The following is a 26,485-nucleotide window of genomic DNA, read 5'->3' on the forward strand; positions in this document are numbered from 1 at the left end:
AAGCTCTACTGACTGAGCTAACCAGGCACCCCAGGGTCAGCCTTCCTTTGGAATAACCAGATGAAGGACTGTTTTAAAAGGGGCCTCACCCAAGAGGGCTTCAGACTGAGGTTGGAGGAGGGGGGTTTTAAGAGACCAGCTGCCATGTCATGAAGACACTGAAGCTGCTCTAAAGAGAACTTCACAGAGCTAAGAACTGAGGCCTCAAACCAACAGCCATTTCTATTAGGCCATTTTGGAAACATCCAGCCCTAGTCAAGCCTTGAGTGACTTATTCCCTGGGCCCATGGCTCCACTGCAGCCTCCTGAGAAACCCCCAGCCAGCGGTACGCAGCTCAGCTGGTCATAGATTCCCAAACACAGGAACCATGTAAGGTAATGATTCTTGTTTTTAGCTAAGTTTCAGGGTATTTTATGTACACCTCTGTGCTGCTAGATTACAACTCTCTTAACAAGAAGTATTAGTTCTCAAATGTTCCCCAAAGGGGATCACTGAAGGATTCACAGAAGCAGCCCTTTAGAGGAGAAGGTCAGTTGTGGACATTTACCCGTCCCCCAGGACATCCATGGACGACCACCATCGTTCCAATCTAGGAAGGCTTTATCTTCTGGTTCCTCCCGCTGTGACCCCGCACACACCTGCCCATACCTGGGCTAGCCAGCTTGGGAGAGAAAGAGCAGCAAGAGACAGGCCCTAGAAAGACGCTAATCCCCTCCAATCTGTGAAAGATGTTTTGACTTACAATGAAATTTGGCATTTTTGACTATTACATGGAGTTGGGCTCCTTCCTTGCAGAGATGACAAGGAGCGGACAGAAGGGTCAGAGGCAATTGCCCTGGTTTTCACCCAATGAACAGCAAAGACCTCCAAACAGATGGACTCTGAATAGACTCAAGGGAAAAGATTGAAATTCTGTGTCCTGTGGAGGGGTCCTTCAACACCGTCCCTCCATTAGTGTTCAGAATCATCCACAGCTTAGGCTCCACCCGGATTTTCATTAGCTCTTCTTTCGAGAGTCAAAGTTTGACTAGTATTCATAGCATTGTATATTTTTTTAAATTGTTTTGAGAGCGCACGCACACACAGGGGAGGGGCAGAGAGGGAGGGGGAGAGAGAATCCCAAGCAGGTTCTGCCCTGTCAGCACGAAGCCCAATGCAGGCTTGAACTCAGAAGCCACGAGATCATGACCTGAGCTGCAACCAAAAGTCAGACGCTTCACCGATTGAGCCACCCAGGCGCCCCCATAGTATTTTCTAAGTATCATGTGTCCTAAGCAAAGTCTCTTGGATACCGTGTGAGAATTAACCTCTTCTCAGCCCATGCTCTACTGGCTCTCCATATTTGGTTGTCCCTTTCTTCTGCCCTTTGTACACACCTCCCTTGTGGAGGTTTTTTAAATGTACTTCCTCAAGGTAGGTTTACTGCTCTTGCTCTCATACTAGACAGCAAGCTCACTGAAGTTGGGTCCTATGTGATAAATGCTGTAATAGAGCTAAAAGCATTGCTAACGTACAGGTGGATGGTCCCCTTTGTATTTGAGTTACTACAGACCAAGTATGCCTGAAAGACAGCCCATACCTTCCAGACACTATTGAGGGAGGATCAAAGATTAATAAATTCCTCTGAGCCACCAGAGCCCAGAGCCTGTTCAAAGATGAAAACCTGGTATGCACTTGAGGTCAGAGGCTGGGGTCATGGGCAGGTCACCAGCAAGCATGCATAGAATCTACTGAGTAGACACTCTGAGGGGAAGCAAAGACAGGAAGTCCCAGAAGACACAGAATGGAGAGCCAATGCCTGAGAGGCAACAACAGGGTTGATAGGGACTCAAATTTATTCAGCAGGTCTCCATGAAGTGACAGGCAGACATTCTACAGTAGTTACCAAGAGCCAAAGCCATACCCCACCCATTGCTCCTTGGCTTAAAGGCATGGTACCCTGATTCCGGTCCAGATTTTCAAATAGGCGGGGTTTGAGACTGCGGTCTGGATCAAGAGGCAACACTCAAAGTACATTTGGAGAACTTTTTCAAAAAGATTAAGGCTGTGTTGATATTACATTTGACATTGAGGAGGGCCAAGGACTGACTGCCACAGGCATTGCTTATCGGACTGTCCCCAAAAGCTTTGCCAAAAAGAAAAAAAAAAAAAAAAAAGAGAGAGAAGGTGGCTGATGCAAGCCAAATGAGCTCAATTTAGTGCACAGGCTAACTTGGTGATCCCACAGCCTATCTGGACCCTAACTTCTCTCACTTAATGGGCCCATGAACAAAAAAGCCTCATCAAGACCCTCAGGGGTGACTCCATCTTATCTAAATAGGCTCCCTGTCACTGCATAGGGACGCTTCCACCTGACTGGGCCCCTGGGGATGGACACCAAAAAATACTAGTGCAGAGGAAAGGCAGCCTGTGCTCTGCTGACTTCCCTTTGGTCACCCCCACCGTGACACTGTAGGGCCTCGGCTTTGAAGGGGCTCCTCCGCTGCCCCTTTCCCCAGCCTCCCACCCACTCCCTTCCCAAAGTGGGGCGGGGGGGGGGGGTGTCTTGCCTTGAAAGCTCCAAACCCTGGCTTGTTAGCAGCCAGCTGCAACCCATCAACCCCGCTGATTAGGCATTTGAAAGGGTGGAGCATTTTAATGCCATGATTGACAATGGCTCCTATCACACACCTGCTGCTGTAAAATCCCCATAAAATGTCAACAGGGAGTGTAAGTGATATATGGCAGGGGTGCTGCCCAGGGTAGGAATGTTAAGTGCTAGGAGCTGGGAGTGTCAGAACCTCAGCTACCGAAAACAAAATAAAACCAGCACCCAGTTGAATCCATTTCCAAAGACAGCGCCACCGAGGCCTAATTCACCAAGCCCAGCTCTGCCTGCCAGTGCATGAGCCTTAGCACTGGCCATCACTGTTGAAAGCCCTACTGGGTGGGTACTGGGTGACCACCACCAGATTGTTCCTGCCCCATACAGGGGCCTGGCTCCTAGACTCCAGGCAGCTTCCATGTGGGTCAGCAACTTGCCCGTTTGGGCTCGATTGGAGTTTGATGGACTCCGTGTGTTTTCTTGGAGCCCTTACCGGCAGGAGCCGATCAGTCAAGTGGCTCTGAGTGATAGTTTCCTGGGAGGCAGGTTGCCAAATCCAGGTGGCCCAATGCTAAAACCTCACCCTAGAGCCAAAGCACTCTGCCTGGATGGCTGCAGGCAAAATGAGGATGAAAAAGATTCCAGGTGGATCTGAGATCAAGGGCTGAGGAATTAGACACAGAGGTGGGTCCCTCAAGGTGGAAGGTAACCTGAGTACAGTTTGCAAAGGTGGTCTTCAGTCGTGGGGTGAGTTCAGTGGGAGGGAGCCGGGAGCAGCAGACCTGGAATATTGCTCTAGAAGACAGTGGCAAGGGAAGCCCAGTTCATGTTTCCTATCTGGTATGCAGGGAAGGGGCTAATCCCGGGTGGTTACCAGTAAGAGCAGGTAGTGTGAATTGTACGCCGTGGGGTTATTAATGAATTAAGTTCTTTTACTTAATAAGTATCAGGTTCTTGGTTGACGCCTGGGGTTACCAGAGCCCACAGATCCTCTTCTTGCCCTCACTGAGCAAAGCGGGTATTATTAACGCACTTCTAGTCCAGCCTGATGAGTATCTGGTGGGATGGCGAGGTACGGGGGAACTCCGGGGATCCTGGATCTGAGGGAAAATGCAGGGAATCCTGGAAACAGCGGGAATCTCTTATTTTAATTCAACAAGCATTTATGAGCACCTCCTATATACCAAGTACTGACTATAAAGGGAATGGAAAATTCTATCTACTGTCAACAGCTTAAGGACTGAGTTTCCATTTCTTCTAGGTCCACAGAAGCAAGAGGTAGCAAGAGAGTATGTCCAGGTACAGGGCAGCAAAAGGGTACGGGTGATTATTACCGATTTAGGTTTTTCTTTTCATTATAAACTATTCCAAGGGAGCTAACAGTTGCCAAGGAATGTCCATCATGCTGACTGGACAGTCACCAAGCTGCAAAGCATTCTGTGTCTCTCAAGGATTATGTATAGGACTGCAGCCTGTTCCTCTCGGAGAGCAAAAGTCTCCTGAAGCTGCTAGGATTCCCAACATTGTTACAACTGTTACTTTATCTGCATGACAATTGTCCTCTCCCTGTGGAAGACTTGTCTTGCCACCTCAAGTACATTGGTTTTGTTCAGGTATGTTCATTTTTGATCCACTCATTAATCTCTTAGATTTGCTTTTCGTGGTTGGATACAGAAACACTTTCCCTCCCCTGCTGTCATTAGATATTTTGGTGTTGCTTTCTAATAGTTTCAGAGATTTGCTTTGCCTTTTATGGCTAACTCTTTTCCCATCTTGGCTTTTTCATAAATCACAGGCAGCCAATTATCCCAGTGTCATTTGGCAATTAGTCCTTCCTTTTCAACCAACTTTAAATGTCCTTTCTCAGGGCGCCTGGGTGGCGCAGTCGGTTAAGCGCCCGACTTCAGCCAGGTCACGATCTCGCGGTCTGTGAGTTCGAGCCCCGCGTCAGGCTCTGGGCTGATGGCTCAGAGCCTGGAGCCTGTTTCCGATTCTGTGTCTCCCTCTCTCTCTGCCCCTCCCCCGTTCATGCTCTGTCTCTCTCTGTCCCAAAAATAAATAAACGTTGAAAAAAAAATTAAAAAAAAAATAAATGTCCTTTCTCATATTCACGGTTTTCATATATGTGTAGACCATTTCTAAACACACTAATTTTTATGGTTTGTCCCTGTGTCAATACCATGCCATTTTAGGGATCATGCCTCTGTTGGGTTAAGGTTTTTTAAAAAAATTTATTGATTTTGAGGGTGATAGAGGGGAGGAGCAGAGGGCAACAGGGGTGGGTACCAGCGGGCGTGTGCAGGGGAAGGGGAGAGAGAGAGAGAGAGTGCAGGAGAGGGAGAATCCCAAGCAGGCTCCACACAGCGTGGAGCCTGGGGCAAGGCTCACACTCCCAAACCTGAGCAGAAATCAAGGGTCAGATGCTTAATCAACAGAGCCACCTGGGGACCCCTGGATAAATTATTCTTGACCCTTCACTTTTTTTTTTTTTTTGTAAAATTTTGGCATCAACATCTTGACCTGCATAAAAAAATCCGTTGTAGAACTTTAGAATTTGAATTATAGGGATTTGGGTATTAATTTAGGGAAAATATCAATATGACCATCTTCCCAAATTTGAATCCATTTAGATTTTTTTGTTCAGTCAAGTGTTATAATTTCCTCCATAAAGACGTTCGCAAATGCCAACATATGTTTTAAATGAATTATGCCTAAGTGCCCTCTATTTTGGTTGTTATAGTAAAAGGTATTTATAGTTTTTAAATTGCTATAGATTTACAGGTTTACAACTGGATTTTGCTTGATACAGCAAGTTGAAACTTTGGAACTTCATTTTTCTGCGGCTACTCTGCAATTTTTCGAGTAGACAATTTTATCTCTGCACATGATACTGATTTTTTATTCTCCCCAGTCTCGGTATTTTGTATGCTTTGACTTACTGTTATGGCTCGGAACTTCTGTACAATCTGTGTGCTGCATCTGGCATAATTTGTTAGAATTATGGTTTATTCTTCATTTTCATTTTTCTATTTTGTCTGTTATGTTTACAATCTCCTATTTCATTCTTTGATTGACTTGATTCACTTCCACATTGATCTTTCTTTCTATAGTGTCTTAGATTCAATTGTGCTAGGTCATTTGGCAATAACCTCGAACTCTTGGTGGCTTACGATTTAATGGTGTATGCTCAATGCCCTGAAAAAAAAAATTGGTAAAATGCTCCACACAGCCCCCCCACTATAAACGCACACTGATTGTACCATCAACGTCTTGTTTCTGCATCAACAGTAGCAGCCAACCATGGCAGGGGAAGAGAGCCTGTGTTAATGGACTGAATATCTGGGTCTCCCCCACATTCATATGTTAAAGCCCAACCCCCATTGTGATGGTATTTAGGGAACAGGGCCTTTGGGAGTAATAAGAGATGAGATCATGAATGGGGAGCCTGCACGATGGAATCTATGCCCTTATAAAAAGCAACACCAGAGAGGGGGCCATCTTTTTTTTTTTTTGCCACATGAGGGACACAGCAAGAAGGTAGCATTTAGCAAGTCAGGAAGCAGGTTCTGGCCAGTGAACTGCATCTGTCTGCCTACAGGACTTGAGCTTGGACTTTCCAGCCTCTAGAACTGTGAGCAAACACATTTACAAAATTTAACATGTTTTATTTATTATTTATTACATATTTATTATTTATTATTATTCATTTCTTAGGTGGTTTGTTTTCACGTATTTAACACCTTTACTCTTTCCAATTCTAAAACTGTATTTAATCGTCTCTAATTTGGAGGATGGGTTTTATTAACTCTTGTTAACTCTTCTTTTGTAATCATTTCTTGTTTTTACATTTTCTATTATAAGCTGATTTTTTGCTGTCTTCCCGACTTGAGGGAGCCCGTTAGTTCTCGTTTCTCAGAGTGTATTCCCAGAATATTTGTTCACTTCCTTTTGCCATACACTCCAGGTGTATTACTGGTCAAGGATCATTTTATCTGATTTGATTGGTGTAAGGGTTCCTAAGTCCCATGACTAGAATCAGACTCCAAATACCAGAGATCTAGATAGGCCTAGTGTTCCAAAATTTTCAGGGAGAGTATTTGCTAGTCAGAGTCCAGGTAGGGGAAACAAGCTTCCTTGGTCTCTTCCTATCCGGGTAGCCATACTACTTTTACAGCATTTTTTAACCAGTGTTGCATCTTTTGGAGCCTCTGTTTTATGCAGGTGTCTTAGTTTCAACTCTTTCGCCTCCCCCTCCCCCACACCACGGCAAACCCAAGCTCTTGGTGTTAAATGCCCCAAGTTGCATGATCAGTGCTGAGTTTTGTAATTTTCCCTCATTTCCTGACATCTGATTTTTCCCTTTTCTTATCAAACAAAACTTGTCATTCTTATTCCACAGTTTCTAAGAATTTCAGTGTGTGTATATATTCTTGTAGTTCTTCATGTTGCCACAATTAGAGCTTCTATAAAACGAACGAATTAAGCATTTAAGCCTTTATCAATTATCAAGCATCTCTTTATCAGGTGTTGTAGAAGGTTCTGGAAATCCATATATACATGGAATAATCTCTGCTCTTGAATTTGTCCTGGTCTTGTGTGAAGAAAATCAATGCAGTAAAAATGCTGTAATAAAGAAATGAGGTAAAAAAAAAAAATTTCTCAAAAAGATGGATAGAAGCCCAGTTCCTAGGTCTTAGAATGTAATTGAGATTTTTTTCCAACTAGTGATCTTCTCTTTGCATTGATTTTATGTAAATCATTTTTGTGAATTTTTTTTCTGATAAGTTGAGATTCTGAAGAAAAGGAACTAGCACATGTCTTAGGCCTCAAAGGAAGTGTGAGGTTCTTAAGATCACTATCAAGCTGGTAGCAGTTTCCTTGAATTGCAGAAAGGAGTTCAAATATGGAAGCATCGAAAATGTAGGTTGCTTCTAATAGTGGTCCTATGGCTGAAATTGCCCAAGCTGATTATCAGGCACAGGGATTTTATTTTTAATTCTATTTTAACCTTCAAGAATGTAAATAACTTCAAGGGGTCATAAAGTTTGCCATAAAAATTTCAATTATGAATCTTAATCCCTACCTATTTTTTTTAGTTATTCACAATCTAGTATTTCATTTAAAAACGTCCCCCTAACTGTACATGATGGGCATTTTCATTAAAAGTATAATTCAGAACATTTACTAGGTAAGTGCATTTTGTTCTATTTTGTTCCATTTTTATTTCCATAATGTCTGCATAAGCTAACAAATTGAAGTTTTGATCTTGAGTAATTTTTGCAAAATTGAAGATAGGTGCAGTTTGTATTATTCTCATTACTAAATTACTCATGATCAAGTTTTTTTTTTTTTTTTTTAACATTTCAAAGGAGCATTTCCTTTATATCCATTTTGAAAACTTTTCACAGCCATATATCCACTCTCTCGGATACTGAGCAAAGATTCTTGTACTCAATGTTCAGTCGAGTTTGGTGTTAGAAACTCATAGGCAACTTCTCTTTAGTCTTCTTTAGCAGAAACCATCTTTGAATGGACTAATTTATCCAAAAGAAGACATGCAATTTTTTTTCTTTTAGATCTGAATATTATGCCTTCATCCTCAGTGTAGTAAGTCAGTAATCATGAAATATTGGCATAGGTGATCTTATTTCACTCTCAGAAATTGGAGGTATTACTATTGTGCATTCAGAGAAAAGGAAACAGAGGAGGACTTTCAGTAATGGTGGCTGAAGATGTTGGGGTTTCCTTTCCACAACCAATGATGAAACTGGACAAAATTGTCAAAAGCAATCGTTTCAGGTCACAAGGACTGGACTACAGGCAGACAAAAAATTGAGAAGCACTTACTCTTGAAAAGCTATAGAACTTTGGGTAAGAAGGACCGGACTGTGGTCCTTTTGCCTGGGTCTGATCCTTGCTTTCTCCCTCCCTTCCTCTCACCAGATTAGCAGGAAGAACAGTAGCTTTGTCAGCCTCGGATTGACTGCAAAAACCAGCAGCTTTCCTGCCAGAAGCAATTAATTCAAGTAGGGACAGGAAGCAAAACCTTTTGGCTTTGCCAGCTAAAATGGCAGACTTAATTGGAAATGGATGGGGAAAACCCACAGCTGTTCAAGACCAAGGTTGCCATTCCAATTTGGAATGAGTGACAGGCCATTCAGAAACTTTATGGAGAGACTGTGGAACGGAGACAGTCATGTAAAGGTTGAGATAAGCTTTTCCACACTTTTCTTCTGCCTAGAAAACTACATATGCATAGGGGAGACCAAAGAGCCTGGTAAAAATTTAAAGCCAAGGTACACTTGAGAATTGCCTTAAACTTTAAATGCATTCCCCAACCCACATAGAACTGACAGTGGGTGAAGGAATCCAGATGTTAGATTTCCTCGATAAAAACTCCAAAGCAGCCATTATAAATATGTAAGCTATGTTTAATAAATTAAAGGAAAATGTCCTAACAATAAATCAACAAACAGGGAACCTACGAAATGGAAAATGTATTATAGAAAGAACCAAATGGAAATTCTTAACTAGCAAAGGAAAATAATTAAAATGAAACAACTCACCAGATGTGCTCAATAATCAATGAATTTGAAGATGGATATAAGTTATTCTAGTAGAATAACAGAGGGAAAAAACTTGAAGTCAGCATAGTGTCCGATGTTTGTAGAAAATTATGTGTTCCAACGTGTGTGTATGTGTGTATACATACACACACAATGGAGAGTTATGAGGTTAGAGACAGATAGAAAAATCTTTGAGGGGCACGTGGGTGGCTCACTCAATTAAGCATCAGCTTCACCTCAGTCATGGTCTCACAGTTTGTTAGTTCAAGCCCCGCATTGGACTCTGTGCTGACAGTTCAGAGCCTGGGGCCTGCTTCAGATTCTGTGTCTCCCTCTCTTTCTGCCCCTCCTCTGTGCACGTGTGCTCTCTCTCAAAAATAAATAAATATTTAAAAAATATTTGGAGATAATGGCCCATGTTTCTCAAATTTGATGAAAACCATTAACTTACAGATCCAAGGTCAATGAACCCCAAAAAGGAAACACACAAAGATTATCACACATAGACAAATTGCTAACAACCACCACCACCACCACCAAAGCCAAGAGAAATACTGGAAGAAAAACAACTCATCACGAACAGGCAAAAAATAAATAAAAAATCCAGCTGGCAGTGGAATGACCTATTCAAAGTGTTGAAAGAAAAAAAAACTATCAATCAAGAATTCTATACCTAGCAAAATCATCCTTCAAAAATCAAAGTGAAATGAAGACGTTTTCCAAATAAAAACTGAGGGAATACATCACCAGCATACTTTTGCCAAAAGAAATACTAAAAGTCCTTCAGGTTGAAAGGAGATGACACCATCTGTTAACTTGGACCCATAGTCAGGAATGGAGAGTACCAGAATATACACCAGTTTTGTTTTTCTTTCTTTAGATAAGGGATAATTAGGATTTATATTGGATCTATAGCCTATATAGCCATAATAGGGATGATATTACTAGCAACAAAACACTAGGAAGGAAATGGAGCTATATTGGTACAAAGCAACTATCTTGTGCAGGAATCAAGTCAGCATTAACTAGAGCTAGATTGTGATAAATTACAGATAGATATTGAAATTTCTAAACCAGCCTTAAAAATACCTCAAAATTATATTTAAACTATTGCAATAATTTAAATGGTACACTCAATATTTGTATCACACAAGAAAATAAGAGATAGACAAACAAGTCACAAATGAAAAATCTAGCAAACTGGCAAATTCCTATCAATAAGTACATTAAATGTAAATAAATATTTTAATCAAAGGCATATATCATCTGACTAGATAAAGCAAGATCCATCTTTAAATCTTGGATCTAAAGACACAAGTCGAATTTCTTAAAAAGTGCAAACCATATACACAGTAATCATAAGATCATCTATTTTGTTTAAGATTAATAAAAACTCCAACTAAGAAAAATATTAGGGGCAAAAACGGTAATTTCATAATGATAAAAGCATCAATTTGTCAGGAAAATATGTTATAAATGTACCTAAAAACAGAACCAAAAGGTACATTTTAAAATTGACTGAATTGGGGAGTCTGGTGGCTCAGTTAGGCATCTGACTCTTGATTTCAGTTCAGGTTATGATCTCCCCGTTTTCAGATCATGCCCCATGTTGGGCTCTGCACTAATAGAACAAAGCGTGCTTGGGATTCTAATAAACATTTTTAAATGTGGCACCTGGGTGGTTCAGTCGGTTAAGCATCTGATTGTGGCTCAGATCACGATCTCACGGTTCATGAGTTCAAGCCCCACGACAGGCTCTGTGCTGACAGCTCAGAGCCGCAAGCCTGCTTCACATTCTGTGTCTCCCTTTCTCTCTCTCTTTCTGCCCCTCGCCTGCTTGTTCTTTTAACAATGAACGTTAAAAAAAAAAAAAAGTTGAATGAAACAACAAATAGGCAATTGAACAATTATAGTTGGACATTACATTAGGGTCCTCCAGAGAAAGAGAATAGGATGTGTGTGTCTATATATGTGTGTGTGTGTGTGATTATAGATATATTCTTATAATAATGAAGTTTAAGTAGTTATACATTATAAGAAATTTATAAATAATTTATTATAATAAAGGCTTTTATTATAAAGAATTGTCTTGTATGATTATGGAGGCTGAGAAGTCTCAAGGTCTACAGCTGACAGGTTGGAGACTAGGAGAAATAGCTGTGTACTTCCAGCCCAAGTATGAAGGCTGAGAATCGGGAGAGCTAATGGTAGAAGTTGCATTCGTGTCCCAGTCGAATAGTCAGGGAGGCAAAGTTTTCTCTCAGGTTTTTTTGTTCTATTTAGGTCTTCAATTGATTACAAGAGCCCCGCTCGCAGTAGGGAGAGCAATCTACTCATGCTACCAACTCAAATGTTGACCTCATCCAAAAACACTCTTGCAGACACACCCATGACATCTGGCCAAATATCTGGGCACTCCATGGACCAGTCAAGTTCAAGTTCACACATAAAAGTAATCACTGCAGAGATTTCAATACAAATCTCTCAATAATCGGTTTAACAGACAATCAGTAAAGAGACTTTTTCAACAGTATGATCAACCTACTTGACATTTCCTTTTATTAGCTGCCACATGTGTTACATGAGAGGGTCAGTCTGGTCTAAACGTACATAGTGGAGATAAGTAGGGCTACCAGATAGGTTATCTTGTCAGTAACTTGTAGTGCAACCAGACTCAACAATGGGAGCATTAGGAGTGAGAGCTGGGCACAGGCCAGGGTAAGTGGCTTATTTTAGTCATCAGGTCAGATCTTGTGCACTAGCTCTGACTGGCATCAGCAGCTAGGCTGACTTGATACTGAATACCTCAATCACTTACAGTAGATGGTATCATTGTACCCAGTTATTTAGTCCTCTCCTTGTAAGGGATTTACATATCCACCTCAAAGGATTATATAGATCTGTTGCCATGGATATGCAATGCTTCTCTATGGGAGGAGTATAATTCCCTGCAACACAGATGTCCTGCTTGGCCCTGTGGTTTGATCTAGCCAATGGAATCCAAAAGCCAATGGAAAGTATGTCTTAACGGACATACTTAGGTCTGTGCAGCAACTTTAAAAGCTAGTCTGTGGTTCAACCTTTCAAGAGTGGCATGTCACAGACAGGGCCTGCTTCTTCAGCCTGAATTTCAGAATAAAAAAAGACACACTAAAGGAAAGTTTCAGCTGACCCATAACATGACCCAAAATGGAGCCATGGCCTATCTGAAGCTAGCATGTGATGTTAGTGAAAAATAAGCTTTGTATCACTGCGATGTTTGTTGTTGTAGGATAATCTATTAAAAGGTAACTGACACACCTTGATACTGACCATTTCAATTAATGCTACTACCCCAGTGTGGTAGACCTTTATTGGAATGTCTGCCCCACCAGTTTTCTCTACTACTCAAGAGGTTACAGATCCATAGGTTAGGGCCATGGAAGCCAGACTGATATTCTATCTCCTTATCACATTTGGCCACAGCTGGTCAATGTGCCAAATGCTCTCCTTTGAGAATTTTACCCAAGGCCTGGAGCCTAGAAACTGGGAGCCAATTCACATTCACTGAAGAGCTTCCAGAAAAGGTCTATGAAGTCCTGCTTGTCCCTGGAAAAATCCTTGTTCTTAGCCCATTCTGCTATTTTATTAATTTCTCTCAGATTCCATATGATATCCCATAATTCTTAAAAAAAGAAAGTTGCCTTTAAACCTAAGCCAGTGCTAGTTGGTTTGCAACCAAAAGAACCTTAATACCTCACTCACCTAAAACTACTCTGTTATTGCTCACATGTATTCTTTAAATGTTGGCTCAGCAAAAGCCAGTCCCTGCCAACCGGGGGCTGCTCCTCCAGTGGCAGGGGATGTTGAAGGAGCTGCGAGCTAAGGGAATTGGCCACCCCTTTAAGTCCAGCCAGGAACAAAGCAGAGTCTGGTGTTTCCAAATCCCATCCCTGCATCTCAATCTCCGCATCACGTATCCTTTTTTCTCCCTCACCTCCGTAAGTAACATCCAGCTTCCTAGCAGACCTGGTGCATCCTCTCCCTGGATCACTGGGACAGTGGGTGGACCAGAACACGCACAACGCAGAGCCTTCTTGCTGTGTGAATGGGTGGTCCCTGGCACAGTTGTTTTTGGCCAAGTGGGTGCTGTATATTTTCAACTACAGTTGCACATCATTGCCTACACTTTTGGGCAGTATTCCAACTTCATGCATTAAAATATAATTGCCTTTATCAAGAGAAAGAACAGACCTGCATTAGCACATGGTTTTGCCAAGTTAAGGACCGCTAACTAAGGAGTAAAAGCTTGTAAGAACAAGCCTTAGTACTTCTTTTATTGGCACTTTCACATGTTCTTCTCTTCTGGGCATCAGAGGAAAATATCCATCCAGCTACCAAATCTTCTTTAGGATGCCTGTCAGATTTCTGGATGAAAGGCTCTAAGGTTTAGCAGTTGATACAACAGAGGAGGGATTTCTCCTTCCCACACGGCTCTAGCCAGAGGCTCCTGGTCACCCCTATGAGCTTTAGATCCATGGCCCTAAGTATCTGCTGGATAGTTCCAATCTGTAGGTCAGTCCACCAGGTCTAAGCTGAGTTTGGTGCAAACAAAATTCACTCTCCCTCTCCCTCCCCAGAAGCTACATCTCTTTTCCCTCTCCACAGTTAATGTTGTTAACTATTCACCCATGCGAGCCAATTACAAGTTTCTCTATCATCCTGGACTCTACCCTTTCCATGACATGCTGAACCAATTATTCACAATCTTCTATTTGACTTTCCAAATCGTTTTTGAGTCTGTTACTCCAGTGCCTTAATAGAGATGAATAATGCTGAATCATTACAGTGACTTCATCATTAGTTTTCATATTAACCACTTACTGTATTACCTCTTCTCCAATTAGTTATTCCCATTGCTACCAAAGTGATCCTTCTAAAGGATAAATTGGGTGATGCTATTCGTGATGAAATCTTTGAATTCTATAGACAGATCTTTGATACTATAGGCAATACGGAAACACAAACAGTGTAGAAGGGCATTTAAGAACCTCCAATCATGAACCTTATCTACTTTTAAAGTATTAGTGTGTAAAAGTATAGAAAACTTTGGTTGATGCGATGAAAAAGCCAAAGTTCTGAGAATTCAGCTCTTCTAGTGTCACCCCTTCATCTCCTACTCAAGTAAAAAGAGAGGATCAGGGAAAACTTGAGTGCCTTCTTTGAATTTTAGATTTTCTTCAGCATTTCCTGTTTTCTGTCCCAGAAAGAGCCACTTATTGGGATGTTTGACCACTTTATGCCAGTATGTGTCCAGTTGGGGCCACAAGATAGATCACTCTTTTTGGAGGTGACGGGGTAGAGACCAAACATATAGGAATGTTTGTCCTCAAGGGAATAAAAACGTTCTATTTTCAAAGAGCAGTGTTCTCGGTCCATCCTTAAATCAGCCTATGGGATGCCTATAGCACAGTGTGTGCCCAGTATTATCACGTTGCAACCAGATCTTTGTTATGGACTTCCCAGCGCAGGATCAAGTGAAGGTCAGATGTGCACATCCTTGCTCTGGATCTCCCTTTTAAGAATCTGAGAACTGCTCAGACAATACCATGCATGCCAATTATTGATGGTTCTCATGTGTGTTCAGACCTGTCCTAAGAAAAAATGTCTCCACCCAACTCTTGATTTTGGGGGCACCAGCTGTGTGGTGCATTCTCTGCCTTTTCTCCAATCCCATTCTACATACCTGCTCTCCTCTGTGGAAATCCCACAAGCCTCAGTTCAAGGTCACTACAACAGACCCCCCAGCAGAATTAATTGCTGCCTTTTGCTTGCACTGCATTTCACATAATGCTCTAGTTAGCTTTTTCGTTTTGAGTAGTATTAAATCAAACCCCCCACCCCCTGGTCTAGGCAGTGCGAGAGTCCCATCTGGAAGATGCCATGTCTGGCTTCTCAGATTTGTCCCCATCAGAAATGCAGGCCTTTTTGAGAGAGGTCCATTCCTGTAGTGTAACTTTTTAACCTACAGGACAACAGAATTTGGGGAGACTGAATTGTTCACAGAATGGGCCAGATAATTTTATCCTATCCTTACCAGTAGTGACACCATTTATTATCCAAACTGGGATATTTTGAGTACAAGATAAAAAAAAAAATATGTGAATTTAGTTAAGTATTTATTGTTTGCCTAACAACCTATAATTATATCCACACATTTCTAAAACTAAGTTTCTAAAAAAAAAAAAAAAAAGGAGTAACATCTATTAATTGAAGTTCTTTGTATTACTCGTGAACATCAGAAAGTCAAGTAAGGCTATGTACCCACATTCTTTACTCAACTTCTTCGCAGTCCCCCTCTGTGGTACGACATCATTGACATTTTTATGCAGGAAATTTTCAAGGTCATGTTATTTCAGATTTTTTCCATACATTATCAGACATCTTCAAGTTGTATTTTCCGGTTAATGAATTCAACTTGTTTACGGTCATAGTATTTTTGAGAAAAACTAAGTACAGAGGTATCTGGTAAGCTCAGAGGAAATTCCGTTAAGGGGTTTACAGTTTTTGTTTTTGTGTGTATTAAAATGTGTGTAGCCCAAATATTTGTAGGGGTACTATCATTTGCCCTCACTTGGAAAATATTTGAAATCTATTTTTAGAAGGTAGTAGCGACCATATAGGTTCTCCCGAGGAGTCTTTTTACTAAATGTAGGTTTCAAAAGTGTAGGTACTCTCCATGTTATTTTTGGTTCCAATACAGAATACTTATCCAATTACAAATAGGAACTTCGAGCGATTTCTACTTGCAATAGCATACTGCTATCAAACTGTCATTAATTAGCTCTTTGCAAATTTTTTCTTCTGCTTAGGATTAGGTAAGCTCATCCAAGTGGGGTCCCCATGATAAGATTAGTGTCCTTCTTAGATTAGAGGTCTCTCTCCCACTACCACCCCCCACCCTGCTACCCCTGCCACACCCTCCCCCCCCCATAGGAAGACACAGCAAAAAAGGCAGCCATCTGTAAGCCAGGAAGTAGGTTCTCTCCAGGAACAAAATCTGCTAGCACCTTAGACTTCCCAGTCTCCAGAACTAGGAGAAATAAACATCTGTTGTTTGCCACTCTGTCTATAGTATTTGTCACAGCAGCCTGAGCAGGTTTAGACAGTGGCTATTATAAACCAGTTGAGAAAATGGAGGGACAGATCACCTAGAGTGAGACCCAATAACTTAGGCTACATGACCTTCAAACGCCAGACTCCATCACCTTTTGCCCAGTGGTGTGTTTGAAAGGCAATTCTATCACCAGATTGTCTGGGAAAAGACAAGCCATCTATGTGTAGCCATTTTCTTCTTCCACAATGTGGAAAATTTAAACCCTTTCGGCAGACAGCCTGCCTGCACTCTCCGGAGACACAAAGATCCTGGCAAGTTCTGTGCTCCAAAATCACCCTTCTCCAATTACACTCCCCCAGGTTCCTCAGTTAGCGGGGCCCCAGCAGCTCCTCTCCTCTGAGCCAGTTCTGGGGTTGGGGCCTAATGCATCACAGGTGGGTCCTGGCTCCAAACTCATTCCAGATGGCCTCACAGCCTAAGCTTCCCAGCAACCCATTCTATTTTGGCTATCCTGGGATCATTAATGATGCTGAAGGACCATGAGTTCCGGGGATGACAAAGACACATGCTCTGAAGTCAGGACTTTGAGAGACCTTGTATATTGCAGCACCCACCATAATAAATGCACTCACAGAGAGCAAGTGTGTGCTGACCTTGGCACTCAAAGGTCACTGTAAAGGGCCCATGAACTTGATATTGTGAATGGTCTGTCTGCTTGGCTCACAGCACAAGCATAAAGGAATCATCTGTGCTCTTACAGAAAATAACTCCACTGCCCCTAGGCTCTAGAGAGAGTAAGGATATATCCTTGAACCCTACTAATTGCTGTTCCAGTTATTCCTAGGGGGAGGGGGACATGCTGGGGCAATTGCAAGAAAAGTGTAATATTCTGTTAATTGCATCTTTACAGTACTAAATAGCCTTCTCTTCTACAGAAGAATTTCAACTCCCTTTCTAGCTGGAAAACTTCCCAAGGCAGATACTGAAAGTTTAGCAAATATTAGACTATTCAAGGGGCTTTTAAACTTATGATCTGTTTTTGAAATAGGGGAAAAAAATGTTTGGAATCCATGTTTTAGGGTCTTAAGAACTCAGCCAAAAAATCTTAAGAGTCAAGGGCATGACACTTAAAGCCAGGCACTCAGTCATTTTTGGATTTAAGTTTCAATCCCCTCATTTATAAACTTAGAGAATTTGTTGGAGAAAACTGTCCCTTCTCTCATGGTCATTTTCTGTGAAGTTAGGATAACCCCAACATGAAAGGGTATTTGCTGGTTTTGTTTACTTCCTGGCTCATTTTTTTTCCCACCCTCATTCATTTGTTTATTCCCCGAGTACCGGCTTGGCCCCACCCTTAGTGCTAGACAATAGAAGAAATCTAGTTCAGGAGACAAAATGGACCTTTAATTCAACAAATATTTGTTGAGCACTCACTACATGCCATTTGCTGCACTGCAGGGCAGAAAGTGGTGGAAAACAACATGTCAGTCCTCATGGGAGTTGGGAGTTAGTAGATCTTAAGTCAATTAGCCTTCAGTGGAATTACTGCTGCAACTGTGTGTGCCTGCACACTGGAATATGATGGGGTGGAGTAGCCTGTGCTTGTCTGGCTCACCACAGCTCTCTAAGGAGAGGACAGTCACTCTGGGTGGCAAGGAGGAAGTTTATGCAGTGGCTATTCTGGGAGAAGTCCCTATACATGAACACACACCTTCATTCCATAGACAAATTCCTAAAATTCTCCCAAAACTTTTTGTTACCATTCACCTGCTCACTACCAGACATAGCAAGTTTTAGCACACGATGTTTTTTACTCCTGAAAAATTACAAAACACTAAGCACTGTTGAGGAGGTTAAAGTTCCTTTCAACCACTGTGCTAGAAATGGCTAGTTGTTTATCCCGTTTTCCCTTCTACCGGCTGAGAACATGGCTTTCGTGCTAGCTTAAAGACTGCATTTGTTGGCCTCTTTCTGGTTGAGGCAGATGGTTGGCAATGAGGTGGTTATTTTGTTTTTAAGGTGGAAACTTAACATGGGTTAAACAACAGGTTTGGGCAGGGTGGGGGGTTAATGCAGTAGGGAGTTAAAAGGTTATCACTATAGACCATTGGACATAAACCTAGGTAAACGTAATATGACTCTACCATGAGCTTGGGTATGCCACAAGTGTTTGTGTGTGACTCTTTACATGTATTAAATGTTCACCTCCAAGCAAGCTGCTTCCTGTTTCTACCACTCACTCACCCAGGGCCACACAGTTCATTAGTAATGGGACTGACATTCCAACTTCCAACTCCTTCCTCTACAAACTGGGACTTCCAAGTTTAAGAACAGTAGGACTTGAGACAGTACGTCCAAGACACCTAGTGTTATCTTAGAGCAAAGCTGGTACTCAATCCGTGGCCCGTTTTCGCCCCTCCCTTCTCCACCTTTACTTCCTGTATCCTGGACTCCAGCAGGATCACAACAAACGTGTCGAAAACCAGTTTGAGTCTTTAGAATGTGTGTGCGTGTGGTGTGTATTCACACACGCACGGGTGAGGGAGAGAAGTTGTTGAGAGAACACTGTGCAGGCATCACGAAGATGCAGTCCAAGCGCTCGTATTTATTTGTATTGCAAAGGAGCACGTATCAGCATCTCATCGTCTGGACTGGAGACTGGACCCCTTGATTGGGGCCTAGTTTCAATACCCATTAAGAAATCTGGCCTGGCCTGTGAGCCAAGCCTATCTTTTTTCCACGTTCATCTTTGCAGCTCCTATAGCACACCCTCAGGATGTCTAGGCTTCTGTGCAATGTAAGAAACATGATCAAACAAAGGCCCAAGGGTCAGCTACTTTGGGGAGACTCAAGCCATGGATGTGTATGGTTCTCATAGATACGTGCACATGCGCAATAGAAAATTGTTCCCAATAGCAGCTAAAGGAAAGACAACCAGTAGCCAGAGACATTGGGGATCAGTGTTGTGAGAGTAAGTCATTTGGCAGCTGCTGGGTGCAGATCCTGACTCACCACACTTGCGTGCATTGCCTGCCTCCTAGTTTCTATGCACTCTGTCATTTTTCATCTTCCTGCTTGTATTCCTGCTATCCCCTCCTCCCGAGATGCCACGTAACTCCCTCCATCCTCCAAGACTTCGTTAAGGCCAGAAGAGCTCTCAGAGAATTCCCTTCTCTGCAAAATCACTGACTCCTGGATAAAAAGAGATTACATGCTTTAGTACTGTAATCCCCCACACCCAAATAAACTATGGGTATGTAAGGATTTTCTTTTATGGAATGAAAGGCTAGTGTAAACAGTATTTTGTAAGAATGGTCACAATGTACAATTTCAGAACAAATGAAACTACCTTTCAACTCCAGTACCATATTGGCCTTTGTGCAATACACAATGATAGGTAATAGACTTGAGTGATATGCAGTTTGTTCCGAAAATCCGACTTGTTTTTTAGTTTCTTATTTCTGGGTAACAAATGACTTAATACCTGGTGGCATAAAATACGTATTTATCATCTCAAAATTTGAGGATCAGAAACTCAGAAGTGGTTTGGCCACACAGTTTGGTCTCAGGGTTTCTCAGGAGGTTTCAATGAGAAAGTGAGTAGTCATTCTGCTTTCCATGGGATGGAGGGGTTTCCAGGGATGTAAGACTTCCAGGGCTAACTCCAGGAAAGTATCAGGAAAATGGGAAGGGCTGGTTATTCTACTCACTTCATGGCTGGCAAGTTGGCACTGGCTGTCCATGGGAATCTTCTGTTCCTTCACATGTGCATGTCCCCCATTCTGCCTGAGTAACTAAACTATGGGGTGAATGCTTTGTACCAAAGAATAGGTGATTAAAAAGACCGAGGTGGAAGCTGCAATGACCTCATCACCTAGCACGCAAGTCACACAGTCATCGCCATCATAGTCTATTGGTAATACCAATCAGCTCTGATGTAATGTGGATAGAGACCATACACGGGCATTGCTATCAGGACACAAGGATCATTATGGGTTATTTTAGAGACTGCCTACCACAACTTCTTTGGAGGAGGGCCAGAGTGGAGCAAGGAGACTGGTAGGAGACTCTTAAAATCGACTAGTATGGAAACATTAGTGGATTGGACCACAGCCCTGGCATAAGTAATGAAGAAAAGCAAAGACATGTGATGTAAGAGTCGGGTGTATAATTAATAAGACATTTTTATATGCCCAAGAATACATAGCCATACTTTTGCAGTCTTAGATCCAGGTGTCAATGGTTGATCACTGGGTTTTTGGAATAAGCTACCCATAGTAGGTAATAAGCACCTACTATGTGCCAAGTTCTGGACTAGTAGTTCAGGAAGTCACATTTGAGCTTCCCCTTTTGCAGATTGTTTATCAGTTAGGTAAGTTGCCTAAAAATCAATACCGAGTCAGAGTGTTGTAACTGAACTCAAACCCCCGGACTTATTACTACACCAAGTCCATGATCTTGATAGGTTTTCTTAAACAACTAAATATCCTATGGCATTTTTAAAGATCTGGGCTTTTGTTAGTTACCTAACCAGGAAAAGTCAAGCTACTTTCATATCTAAATAAAGTCTAATAATTCTCTTCACATGTTAAAAATATTTTCTCTAGCCTTATTTCAAAATTATCACAAATGTTTACCCATAGGCTTAACATGTATGGGATATCGTTTAATGCCACAACCCTAGATCAATTTTACAGATGAGGAAGCCGAGGATCTAAAATGTGTATGATGTGCCTATGAGCTCAGAGATACTTGGAGTCATTGACAAAAGCTTAGCCTGAGTAATCTCTGTATTATGTAAAAAGCCTTTCCCTTTGGTGGGTGGGGGGGGGGGGGAGGGCATGCAAAGGGCAGGAGGGAAAAGAGGAGACCCTTCTCCCCTCACAGGTAGGGAACAGAAGACATGACCGTGCTCTTCAGAACCAGATAGACTCCAGTCCAAAGTCCTACTTTACCAGTTACCAGCCCTGTGTCCTTGGAAACATTTTAGCTCTTGGAGCCCCTGTTTCCTTTAGCTCTTGGAGCCTCTGTTTCAGTAAAAGATAATTATCTTCAAGTTGTGTAATGTTTAGATGTGTTAGGTTATGTTTAGAAAAACTGACTCCGTGTCTACTTTAAGAATTAAGTTCTTCCTTTTGTCCCCTTGACCACCCCAATTTGAGGCAGATTTGTTTTGTTTCAGTGTTTCAGACATTCAAGGAAAGACCCTTTTTCTCTTGGTGAACCAGAGTTCTGGTCAAAGTGCCTCAGGAGGATTTTAAGATGTACACTTTTCTAGAACACACGACCCAGAACAACCAGGTAGAGCTCTTGAGCTTGGCAGTAAACACACAGCCCTGGGGCGGGAGTATCAGTCTTCACACGTTTTTGGACCACATTTTCCTAGTACACTTATTCCAACTTTTGGATATTGTTGCGTTTTTCCTTACAAGGTTAAGAAAAAACTTGGAATGGATAACTGCGTATGTCCTCAGACTATGAAATCTTCTATTACTTTTGTAGCATTTTTCAATTGACAAGGACTTTTCATACATGTTCCCTTGTTTCCTCTTGAAATACTGTGGGGAATAGGAAGAACATGAGTTAGTTCCATCTTACAGATGGGCTTGGGCCCAGAGAGGCATGAATAGGTCTTGAAGAGGAATCAGAGGTAAAGAAGGTACCGTGAGGGTTGGGGACAACAGAGGAAAGATGTCACAGGTAGAGATTTTACAAGACTATTTTTGCAAAACTTTGACAGAATAAAGGAAGATTGGGCACAGCTGCTGGTTGGGTGTGGGGTTGTGGGAAAGTGTAGATAAGCTAACTGGAGAGCAAATTTTATTATGATTTGTGGTGTGCTGTGAATAGGATCCTACTTGGCATTACTCAGGAGATTACACTGAAGATGTAAATTATCTTTTACATTCTTTTTGGATGTTTATCTGATTATTTTCTGATAATGATGCTATACCAAAGGGGACCACAGAATTTTATGCATCTATGTTCATCAGGCCTATTGGCCTGTAATTTTTTTTATCATGTCTTTGTCCTGCTTTGTTATCAGGGTAATGCTGGCCGTGTAAAGTAAGTTTGGGAGGTATACCATCCCCTAGATTTTAAAAGAGATAAATATTGGTATTAATGGTCCTTGAAATGTTTGGTAGAATTTACTGGTAAAGCCAGCTGATCCTGGACTTCCTTGTTTGGAGAGTTTTAGTTACTGATTCAATCTTCTTACTGGCAGTCTGTTCAGATCTTCTATTTTTATCATGATTCAGGTCTTGGAATGTTATAGGTTTCTCAAAATTCACCCATTTCTTGCAGGTTATGTAATTTATTAGCATGTAATTGTTCACAGTTGGGTGTTTTTTTTTTTTATGATCCTGAGTATGTGTGTCATTAATTCAAATGTTTCTTCTTTCATTTGATTCTGAGTCTTTTTTAGTCTAAAGGTTTGTTAATTTTGCTTATCTTTTCAAAAAGCCAGCTCTAGTTTCATTCTGATTTTTCAGTCTTTTATTTTTGCTCTTTTGTTATTTCCTTCAACTTCACTAGTCATTTGGGAAAGGTGTATCAAAGCTGCAATGAGACACCATCTCACAACCATGGAGGATGGCTGCTACCAAAAAAACAAACCAAACCAAACCATGAGTGTTGGCAAGGATGTGCCCAAGTCAGAATCCTCATGCTCTGTGAGAATGTAAATGTTGCAGCCACTATGGAAAATAGTATGGAGGTTGCTCAAAAGTTAGAAATTACCATACAAACTGGCAGGTCCAGTACTGGGTATGTACCCAAAAGAACTGAAATCTGTGTTTTGAATATGTATTTGTACACCCATGTTTGTAACAGCAGTACTGCCAAATAGCCAAAAGTTAGCAATCTAAGTGTCCATGGACAGATAAATGAAGAAAATATATTATATGCATACAATGGAACAGTCATCAGTCTTAGGAAGGAAAGAAATTCTGACACAGGCTACAACGTAGATAAATCTTGAAGACCATCTGCTAAGTGAAATAAGTCAGTCACCCAGAGATTAATACTGTAGGATTCCACTTACAGGTGTTACCTAAAAGGGTCAAAGACAGAGGGCAAAATGGTGAAAGGCTAGGGGCTGGAGGGAGAAAGGAACAGAGCATAATAGGTACCAAGTTCCTGCTTTGCAAGATGAAAAGAATTTTGTGGGTAGTTGGTTGTAATGGTACACAACCATATAAAGTACTTTGTTTTTCTAAGTAGGCTTCATGCCCAGCCCGGAGCCCAATGCAGAGCTTGAACTTATGATCCCAAGATCAAGAGTCAAATGTTTAACTGACTGAGCCACCCAGGCACCCCTGAATATATGTACTTGAAAATAGTCGACATGGCAAATTTTATGGTAGGTGTATTTCACCACAATTTTTTAAGTTACCTGAAAGGAGGTTCAGGACACTCATCTTACTAAAAAAGTTGTTTTGTGTGTGTACTTATTCACCTTGTCCCAGCATATAGAAAGTGGGAATGAAGCAGAATTTAGCGAGGGGACTCATCTCAGGGAATCTTCAGGATTACAAGAACTGGTGGGTATCATCCACGTACTGTTCTAAATCCACTTTTCACCCATCCCTTACTTGCCCTCATCCGGGTTGTCTCATGTGGACCATATCCATGATCTCCTTTGTCATTTGGCTCTAGTTGGGCTTGGCCAATGCCAAGTATCAGTCCATGATCTTTGCACATTTTTCTATTATGTTACAGGCCTTGGTCATGTTGATTTATAAGAGCTCTTTAGAAAAATAGCCTAGAGAAATACGTTTCTAAGTGTAGGACTTGAGAGGATAGACCAAAGTTGCTGTGGGAGAGGAATAAATATTTATCCTACAAGAAAAGTGCAGTTCCTTTACACTGGGACCCCTCAGTGGGCATCTCCCCTCTCCACACCTTCTAATCCAGATGGATGTACTTGAAACAAATCCCCACACATCCAACTTGGGAACGTTCCTGTGACACTTCATATTTAGAGGCAACATCGAACAGTAGAGGATTCACTTCTCTTTGGCATCAGGGGATTCTGGTTTGATTCGTCATCTTCTAACTGGGTCACATTCCTGTGTTCTCCAGTAAGATGGGCAACAATGCTTACCTTGTGTGATATAGGTAAAACATCTAGCAGAACACCTTGTACGTAGAAGAGACAATAGATGCTTACTAAAAGGCAGAAGAAGGATCAAAGAAGTTATCTAAGGCATACTCCTCTTGAGAATCAAAGAAATTGATCTCCCTTCCTCCAAAAGACTTAGCCAGCAGCTCCCTCTCATCTAGATGCAAGGGCAATAATTCAAAACTACCTTTAAACTTTTTTGGACATTACCTCACCAAATGTTGCCCGTATTAGTGCCATACTAGTTGTATTCTTCTGTGAATAGTGTTTTTCAGTTTGTCCAAACATTTTCAGAGCAAGCATCTCTTGCAAACCGCACATCTGCTCTTTCTGCCTCTCCCAATCGTCAAGGTACTTGGTGAGAACCCCCTTCCCCTCAGTTCTACTACAGTAGGAGTTTATGTTCTTGCCCCACTAGCCAGCTCTGCTGGCTTCCCAATCCCTCCACAGCCTCCAGGAGGAATGGTGCCCTCCTGGCATGGGAGCCCTTTTGCTACAAAAATCCCCATCTGCTGAAACCTTGTAGCCACTATCACTGCTGGGGAATAGGAGTCTTGCCTCATTTCTGCCTTTCAAATCTCACACCAATGCGTCTAATGTAGAATTCTGGCAGCAACAGTTTGAGAAATGTAGTTCCCAGGCTTCTAGCCCCTGTGAATCTACACACCTAGCTTTTTCCCAGGATGCATCCTGGTACATGCTCTTCTCCCCCCTTGAAGACCCTTTCTTCCTGCAAGTGGCCTGGCTAGCTCACTTTCCCTCTTCCTTTAGGCATTAGCTGACACATCCTTTTCTTGTGGAAGCCTTCCTGATTGCCCTTCCTGGTTGGGTGCATTCTGCCCATGCTTCCCCATCACCACACACTCTTGTCCTATTTTATACTCCTCTGTTTACTTGTCTATAGCACAGTGCTTTTTATGTAGTGCTCAATGGTCTACGAGAAAGGAGAAAGACCTTCAGCAAGTATTGACTGGGCACATGCCACAAGCCAAGCATTACCATGGTCTTATTCAAAGACCAAGTGGACAAGAGGAGAACCATTGCACTGTAAAGTCCTTACCTATTAAAAAATTCATCATGATCTTTTGTACCACTAATTACCTCTCCACTTCCAGTGAAGGAGTGGAAGAACCAGCTCTGGAACGATGTTTGTAGTAGTTGCTTCAATGTAATCTTCCTCTTCTAGCAGACAAAAGAGGATGGTTACCTGAGACCTCAGACTTCAGTCTCCTTACAGAGATATGCATTCATAAACCACTTCTGTTCTTAGCCTTGAGTAAGACTGGTAAAGCACGGGACACAACTCCCCTCAGACGGCTAAACTCTCAAGGACACCTCTTGCCTCTGTGAGCTCTTAGGACCTTGGGGTTTCTGACCCTGTCAATGGTCATCAGTGCTGCCAGGACAAATGAAGTCTGTAGTCCATCCTATGTGCAGACAGATGTTGTCAGTGGCAAGTGGGGCCATGGCTTAGAAACTGGTACAGTCTCATTATGGAGACTTTTCCCCCCTCCCCCCATGCTTCAAATCCATCAGTGGTCCTGGGATTGCTCATTAGGAGAGAAATGGCAGTGCATAAAATCTGATCTTTTAAAGATATAGATTGTAGGTTTACACCTGATGTTTAAAACCCCAAGGCATTTGTCTCCATGCCCTGGAGCAGGAGCAAGAGACATTTATTCAGGTACTCTCTACACATCAGCCTGTTTCAGCCCATTTCCTTGCTCTGGGAAGTAAAAAAGCTGATTCCTAACCTTTTGTCACACATTCCTTGGTAATCTAATGATTCCTTGGAAATCTAAGCTGCATATTCAAAGTCTGCAATTCATGTCCTAGTGACCTTAAAACTTAGTTCTTGTTCTCACTGTCCCTGTGTGGTGAAGTAAGAATATTTTTTTCCCCTTCAACCTACATGCAAACTCCAAGAGGTCCATGGTTTTTCTGTTCACTCTTCATATTCTTCTTCCAGTCACTTAGGTCAAAACACGAGTTTAATTCAGGAGCCAGAAGATCTAAAACAAGGTATTAACCCCAACCCCAAACTTGAGAGTCAAGTTTTCCCCTTCAGCTTCGGGCTGCTTTGGGGGTCAGTTCCTGACCTGAAAGTCGGTAC

General features: G+C 41.9%; 1 long non-coding RNA gene across 1 annotated transcript in view; it reads left to right on the forward strand.

Moving 5' to 3' along the window:
- Positions 1-1,191: 1,191 nt before the first annotated feature.
- The window catches only part of LOC123379621, a 34,480-nt gene continuing 9,186 nt past the window's right edge, over positions 1,192-26,485 (forward strand). The window contains exon 1 of the long non-coding RNA XR_006584303.1: positions 1,192-4,198. This is a non-coding gene — a long non-coding RNA (uncharacterized LOC123379621). The remainder of the gene's footprint in view (positions 4,199-26,485) is intronic.

Source organism: Felis catus, chromosome C1, assembly GCF_018350175.1.
Source record: "Felis catus isolate Fca126 chromosome C1, F.catus_Fca126_mat1.0, whole genome shotgun sequence".
In the NCBI taxonomy this organism is placed as follows: domain Eukaryota; kingdom Metazoa; phylum Chordata; class Mammalia; order Carnivora; family Felidae; genus Felis; species Felis catus.